Below are 8,206 nucleotides of genomic sequence, written 5' to 3'. Positions count from 1 at the left end.
TAAGGAAGCCAGGCTATCCTCCACCAGGGCCAGGGCTTTTTCAGTGACGGCTCCGACCTGGTGGAACGCTCTGTCCCACGAGACTAGAGCCCTGAAGGCCTTGATCTCCTTCCGCAGGGCCTGTAAGACAGAGCTATTCCACCTGGCCTTCAATTTGAATTAGCGTGATCCTCTATTCCCTTTTCCCTTTCCTCTTCTATGAAGAAACCCTTTCTGGGACCCCACATTTAAATTCTTCCCTGGTCTCCTTGCTGGCCCTAGTAGGACCAACTTGGCCAGTTAGCCCTGGTGATCATTTGAGATCTACTGACTGGGGTTTCCTCCCCCCCAAATGACCCCTGAAATTTTGAATTTTATTGATATTGATGCTGCATTTTATGTTGTATTCTATGCTGTTTTATGCTGTTTTAAAGTCACATTTTAATCAATGTTTTATATTTGCTGTTAGCTGCCCTGAGCCCGATTTTTAAACCAGGAAGGGCGGGGTATAAATAAATAAATAAATAATAATAATAATAATAATAATAATAATAATAATAATAATTTATTTATTTATTTATTGTAAAATCTGGCAGAGATCAGGTGGCCTGGGAAATGATGGCCTCATTGCAAGACAGCTTTGTCCCAGACTGCCTGAAAAAGATGGCAAGGAGACTAGACTAGGAAGGTCTCCCTGGACCTGCAAGATCTGGTCACTAACATCCCTTTCACTGGCAAGATTCTTCAGTGGGTCGTTACCATCTATTGCCATGTTCTCTTGGATGACCCTGCCTTTCTTGTTTCTTTTCGGTCTGGAATGCATCCTGCCTTTGGTGCTGAGACCACCTTGGTCACCCTGTATGAAGACTGCGTCGGGACAGAGAGAGGAAAATACGTCCCTGTTGATACACCTCGACCTCTCCAGCTTCCAGTACTATTCAGCATGGTATTCTTTGGGAGTTACTGTCGGAGTTTGGAGCAGCAGGCACTGATTTGAAGGGTTTGTGTTCCTATTTGGGTGGCCGGTTCCAAAAAATGAAGGTATTGTTTGACCCCATGGAGCCTTCGGTGGGAGGTTCTTCAGGGTTTGGTATCACACCGGCACGGTAACATCTACATCAGGCATAGGGAAACTCGGCCCTCCAGCTGTTTTGGGACTACAACTCCCATGATCCCTAGCTAACAGGACCAGTGGTCAGGGGTGATGGGAATTGTAGTCCCAAAACATCTGGAGGGCTGAGTTTGCCTATGCCTGATCTACATGAAACCTCTGAATGGGGTCAGCCATAGTTTTGGAGTGTGTTGTCGTCAGTGTGCTGGTGACATCCACCTGACTTCTTTACATTGAAAGCAGGTGTAGGAAAGAGATGTGCTGAGCTGGTGCCTGGGCTTGGTAATGGACTAGCAAAAGTTGGCAGCCCAAACGGATGAGAAAGTTGCAAGCACAGCTGTCAGGGGTTCAGGAGCAGAGGCAAGGGCAAGGGAGGAAACAGAGAGCGAGGGGGAGGAGGCAGAAGAAAAGATGATGACGACGACCCGAGATCTCCGAGTCTTTCCAGTGAATCAGAAGATTCACAGAAAGGAGCACCAGTGGCCAGGGCAAGGGGGGAGCCTAGGGGGACACCCCAGGAAGAAAGGGCCAGAGGGGGCTCAGAGGGGAGCAGTTGGAAATCGGGACCAGCGTCACCAACAGAGAGCAGGGGAGAGGAAGGGCGCCAGGGATCAAGCGCTGGAAGCTCACAACAGGAGGGAGGGCACGAGTCAGGAGTGGCCACACCTCCATCGGGGAGCGAAGAAACGGTCAGACGGAAAGTGGAAGGTTGGGCGCGCACGCCAAGTTCAAATGCACAGGAAGGTGGCGCAGTAAGCAGCCCGGAAAGGGAGCCAGGTCCTAAAGCCCGGCGCAAGGAGACAGGAGGGTCCGGGGGGTCAGCGTCAGAAGAATCCCGGAAGGAAGAGACCCCGGGGGGCAGAGGGACCCAGAGAAGAACAGTCAGGCGGAAAAGGTGGAGTAAGGCTAGGGTATTAAGTTGGTGTACAGGGGGCGGAGACTCAGACGGAGCTTCGCCGGTCTAACCCTTAAGACGTAGAGTTGCGCGCAGCAGCTTGAGAATGGAAACTGTAACTCAATAAAAGACTTTTACAAGTGACCGCTGGCTAGCGTGATCCTCTGTGAGCTAGGATCTGGAAGCAGCTCTGACAACAGCCTTCTCAAAACTTAATCAAATTCAATGAATGAAAAGCCTTTCCATTTAACAGTTGTTCACTCAAGCTCCCAAATGCTGGGACATGATTGTTTTTAACAGACACATTTAGGCAATATCAGTATAACCCAGAGTGATATCCTACCCTGTGGATGTCAGTTGCAGATAAGCTACTGAAAATTTATTTATTTGTTCATTCATTCATTTTGAATTAATTTACGTTACATGTTAATTGTCATACACGTTCAACATTGTACATGACATATATTATTTCCACAAATTCCCCACACCTAACCCTATAACCACCTCCCCTTTTACCCAAATACCCATGTGACTTTCTTCACCCACATGCGTGATATCCAACTCATTACTTAAAAAACCCAACTCTAATATTGTCTTCATTTTTGTTCATTAGAATGATCATCTATTAAAAACATAGCTTCTTATACTTACTGCATCAAGAAATTTCTAATAGAATGATTTTGTACAATATATTCTTCAACACATTTCCATTCCTTTCTTAATTTTTGTTTTGATTGCATTCTGATTGACGCTGTCATTTTGGCTAGTTCAATATATTGGCAAAATTTAGTTTGCCACTCTAACATTGAGGGAATCTCCTCACTCTTCCAATATTCTGGCGGCCGCTGTAAGCTACTGAAAATATTTTTAATACTACCGAAGTAAACAATGCTTCTATCAAGCAATTTAGGGATGAAGGAACAAGGACAAAATGAAGCTGACAGAACCAACATCTGATTAAAGTAGAATTCAGGTCTAACACTGTGGATAAAAAAACCCTCTGACTATTGTCCTCAAAATTCAGTCAAGCTGGTCATCATCCACACTGCTTTCAGCAATCCAGCATGTGTCTATCCAGGCAGGACTACTAATTATTATTGTGCTTTACATCAATATTTGGTATTTTAAAGGTATTCTGGAGACATTTTAATTTTGTCATACCAAATCAGATTTTTTTATATATGTTGTGAATGCTATAAGAAAAATCCCATCACGCAGTGCAATTTTTCAAGCATAACTATTAAATGGATGCTTTAGCTAAGATTGTATGGGACGCGGGTGGCGCTGTGGGTAAAACCTCAGTGCCTAGGACTTGCCGATTGTATGGTCGGCGGTTCGAATCCCCGCAGCGGGGTGAGCTCCCGTCGTTCGGTCCCAGCTCCTGCCCACCTAGCAGTTCGAAAGCACCCTTAAGTGCAAGTAGATAAATAGGTACCGCTTTATAGTGGGAAGGTAAACGGCGTTTCCGTGTGCTGCGCTGGTGCCGGCTCGCCAGAGCAGCTTCGTCACGCTGGCCACGTGACCCGGAAGTGTCTCCGGACAGCGCTGGCTCCCGGCCTCTTAAGTGAGATGAGCACACAACCCTAGAGTTGGACACGACTGGCCCGTACGGGCAGGGGTACCTTTACTTTTACCTTAGCTAAGTTTTCTGCATTGCTGGGAAATGATATATAATGAACTGAAAAAGGTATTTAAATATACCTTCTTGAAGAAACCAGAGGCCTTCCTCCTGGGCATAGTCGGCCAATTGGTGCCAAAGAAGGATAGAACTTTTTTTATGTATGCTACAACAGCAGCAAGAATACTCATTGCAAAGTATTGGAAGACACAAGATTTACCCACTCTGGAAGAATGGCAGATGAAGCTGATTGACTATATGGAACTGGCGGAAATGACTGGCAGAATCCGAGACCAGGGAGAAGTGTCGGTGGAAGAAGATTGGAAGAAATTTAAAGACTGTCAACAGAAATATTGTAAAATTAATGAATGTTAGAATGATGTTGGGTAGAAATTAAGTGGTTTCCAGCTGTAATGCTTTAAGGGAATATGAAAAATGGGTTGTTAATAGAGAAAAATCTAATGTTACTATTTTAAGACCAAAGATTAGGATAAACAAAGAGGGTAAGGATTTGCTGAGCCAACAAATTGAACTGGAATACAAAAAAGGGAGGTATGAGGAGGTCCGGGAAACAAGCTAAGGAAAATAAGTAATAGAAAAATGGAGTGGTTTTTAATCATTTTTATTTTGTATTTTTTTTTTCTTTTTCATTTTGTATTGTAATACCTTAAAAAAATCTTAATAAATATCTTATTTAAAAAAAATAAGATTTCTGCATTGCAGGGGGTTGGACTAAATGACCCTCAAGATCCCTTCCAACTCAAAGATTCTATGATTCTGTTTCCACATTCTTAAGTACTTCAATTTCAGACTGCTTCGTGTGTTTAAGAATGTGGGAATTCATGAAAGATATTTACAAATGAAATACACATGCACTACTTTATCATATGTGGTGGGAATGTAAGAAAGTAAAGAACTTCTGGGAAATGATATATGAGATGAAAAAGATGTTGAAATATACATTCCTAAAAAAACCCAGAAGCATTTTTACTTGGTATTATAGGCCAAGACATTAATAGGCAAGATGTTAAATTGTTCTTATATGCAACAACAGTGGCAAGAGTATTGTTAGCCCAGAAATGGAAGCAAGAAGAAATTCCAATGAAAGAAGACAAAATTAATGGACTATGCAGAATTGGACAAGATGACAGGAAGGATTCGAAATCTGCAGGACCAGAGATTTACAGAAGATTGGAAGAAGTATATGAATTATTTGAAGAGCAACTGTAATCAACAAATTATGCTAGTAGGACTACAAGAAGTTTTGTAAGGAGAAATATACGAAGTGTTACAAAGTAGAAAAAGATAGAGATATTGGTTATGAGTTTGAAATGTAACAGGGAAAATAAGAAATGCATACTAAGAGATTACCGTATTTTTCGCTCTATAACACGCACCTGACCATAACACGCACATCGTTTTTAGAGGAGGAAAACAAGGGAAAAAATATTCTGAATGAAACAGTGGACGTATCATTTTTGTGCTTCATGCTGTGGCCACAGACATGTGATCTGATGGTGAATTTGGGGTGACCCAATGCAAAAATCCTGAGAATCCCTGTGGATCCATGCTTTGTAACCACGTTTTTGCACCATTGCAGCCCCAGGCAACAGTGGGTGCGTGATTTTTTTTTTGGGGGGGGGACAGGCTGTAGCCATGGACATGCTATGTGCTCTGATGGTGAATTTTGGCTGACCCAATGCAAAGATCCTGAGGATCCATGTGGATCCATGCTTTGTAACCACGTTTTTGCACCATTGCAGCCCCAGGCAACAATGGGTGTGTGATTTGGGGGGGGGCAGGCTGTAGCCATGGACATGCTGTGTGCTCTGATGGTGAATTTGGGGTGACCCAATGCAAAGATCCTGAGGATCCATGTGGATCCATGCTTTGTAACCACATTTTAAGTGGGGAGGGAAGGAAAAACACAGAAGGCTAAGAATGCAGGAGAGGGCTATAACGTGAGGAAAGGAAGGCAAAAGTTTCCCCCCACCCACCCACCCAAGCCAGCCAGCGTGCGCTCTCTCTCTCTCTCTCTCCCTCCCACCAGCATGACAGAAGAAAGCATTTTAACTGCATTAAGAACTATTTAGCAGCGAAACCTAAGCTTTGCCATCCCTTAAGAGGTACAGACACTGTAATCTTCCAGATCGCATGAATTTACAGGCAAAACACTGTTTAAGGATTTCATCCTTTTAAATGGAAGAAAGCATATTTGAATGCTGTGTGTCTCCAAAAACAAAAAGTAGGAAGTCAAATCAGAATTTTAAGCCGAACCTGTAATCTCTCTTCCCTTCACAAACATTGTTCCCTCCGGAGCAGGGACAGGATAGAGCGATGCTCTGCTTTCCCCTCTGCTTGCCTGGAGGGGAGGGGCTTTCCCTGCTCTTTGTTCCGTTTGAGCAAACACAGCAACGAAACAGAGAGGGTGGGCAGTAAGACCCTGAGGCAGAATGAAGGAGAGCAGCAGCTTCCTGTCTCACGGAGCTCCCTTCTCCCTGAAGCGCGGTTTGATTTTTGCCTCATTTTTCGGCTCCAGGGAGCACACATTCGCTCCATAACACGCACAGACATTTCCCCTTCCTTTTTAGGAGCAAAAATCTGCGTGTTATAGAGCGAAAAATACGGTAGATTGAAAAATTTTCAGACAGGACTGATGGAATTCCAAAAAATTGAATAAGATGTAAAAGTATGTTTAATTATGGTTGAAAATGGTATGTTAAAAAACTAATAAAAAATTATATATAAAAAAAGAAATACACATGCACCACAAAATGTGCCCATGGAATAACGAATCGGCCCAATTCTCATGTGAGCTTAAATATTCAAGAGAGAAGTCATTCCACGGTTTCAAATGGATGGGATAAATTTGGATTTCTTAAGGCAGGTTTGCACCAGCATTAAGAGTACACTATCAAGATTGGTTGATGAGTGTAACATATATCTATTTGTTAAGACTGTGAGATGGTTAAGAATGTAGGCTTTGTGAATAGCGCTCTTGCAAAAAGCCTTAGAGCTGTATGCTTAATTGACGCTAACCTAGCATTTCAGGTATATGTGGTTCAGTTGCATAAAACTTTCATTCCGGAGCTGCTATTCTAAAATACTTGAGGAATGGATCCATTTTGAAGCTGACTTGTTCAATTCGATGTCATGTTGAGATTTTGAACATCAAGTTGGTGAGAGAGCTGGGATTTATTAGGTTAGTGGAAAGGGGCTTCTGCCTAAACATCAACAGAGTCTTCATTCCCTGTTGAAGTTTTCCACTGAACACAAACGAGAACCAGCACCATGGAATAGTATCTAGAATATTCATTACCATCATTTTTTTGCTCCCCGGTTCCCCAGGAGCAAAGGAGGCCTGGCAAAGATGAGAGACACATGGGGCCTTGATATAGAGGAGGGGATAAGAATGGACAGCAGCTACAGAAGAAATGTCCAATGCAAGGCAAGCTGCAAGGAATAAGCACATGGGCAAATTATAAGTGAGTGATGACAACGTATGGAGAACCTCAATGGGGGAAGGGCTGCTGAGAATTGCAGTGGAAAGGAAAGGAAACCCAGTGTCAGCTCATTTGCATTGCTGGGATGTTTGCCCGCTCTATACAAATGTCTGCGTTACCTTTCCAAGGAAACGGCCACATGCAGGATCTCCCCCTTTAGCACTTTGGGGAAAGTGAATGTGCTCTGAAGCACATGCCAGCTAATGAGAACCAAGGGCAGCTTGGTGCAAAACACTCTTAATCTGCAACAGCATTAAGCAGCCTGACTGCCAATCCATTGCACTTTGTTCACTCTCTGTTGCTGTCTCTCCTTTGGTCTAACGTCACAAAAATGCTAAAAGAATGAAGAGGGCATGAGAAAGCTGGTTTTTATTGATTGGAGTTCTATCCCACCCTATCTCAGTGGCTCAGGGAAGGCTACAATGCCTTAGAAACCCTCTACAAATGTGTCTTTACATACATCAAATCAAAAAGCTGAAGGACTAACTGTATGTTTCTTACTCATTTATACAGCAATTACATGTGCACACAGTTTTACAGAGTGGCCCTGGATTTTAAGAGGTGCTAGCCAAATGGTCTACTGGCTTCTGCATTCAGCTGGTGGTGCTTCTCGAGAACTCCCAAGGAAGAAAAAGGCAATGAAAATGTGTAGGCTGTGGGTACAAATATAGCCACAGCAAGTTCCCATTTGAACTTCTGAAGTGCCGCCAAAATCAGGAATGACTGCATCTTTGGCAGGCAGCACTTTTTCAGTAATGTCTGAAACTTCTCCGAGGGCCAACAATACAGGACGATAAACACTTCACATGTGTTTTTTATTTTATTTTTATTTTCTTACGGTTGTATTTCCACCTTTCTTCTAACGCGGAGCCTAAGCTGGTGCAAATTTGAGTGTGCTTCTGAGCAGATGCCCTATTGACTTGTGAGGACACTGCAGTATGGGGACACACAACTGTCTTATGCTACTTAACCCTGGATAAAAAATAAGAATTCTGCTCTATGGAGCTGCCAGTCTCAGGGTTTGTCTACTGTATGCATGGAACTTTGCACTTGGACAGGGGGCAGCAGGGTCTGGGCAATGATTTTTTTGATTCTTAGTT

General features: G+C 43.3%; 1 protein-coding gene across 14 annotated transcripts in view; it reads right to left on the bottom strand.

The window, feature by feature from the left end:
• The window catches only part of FHOD3 (formin homology 2 domain containing 3), a 369,691-nt gene that overhangs the window by 6,111 nt on the left and 355,374 nt on the right, over window positions 1-8,206 (bottom strand). The window lies entirely within an intron of this gene.

The sequence above is a fragment of the Podarcis liolepis genome (genome assembly GCF_965112155.1).
Source record: "Podarcis liolepis genome assembly, chromosome: 13".
Lineage (NCBI taxonomy): Eukaryota > Metazoa > Chordata > Lepidosauria > Squamata > Lacertidae > Podarcis > Podarcis liolepis.
This window is presented reverse-complemented; position numbering and strand designations above follow the sequence as displayed.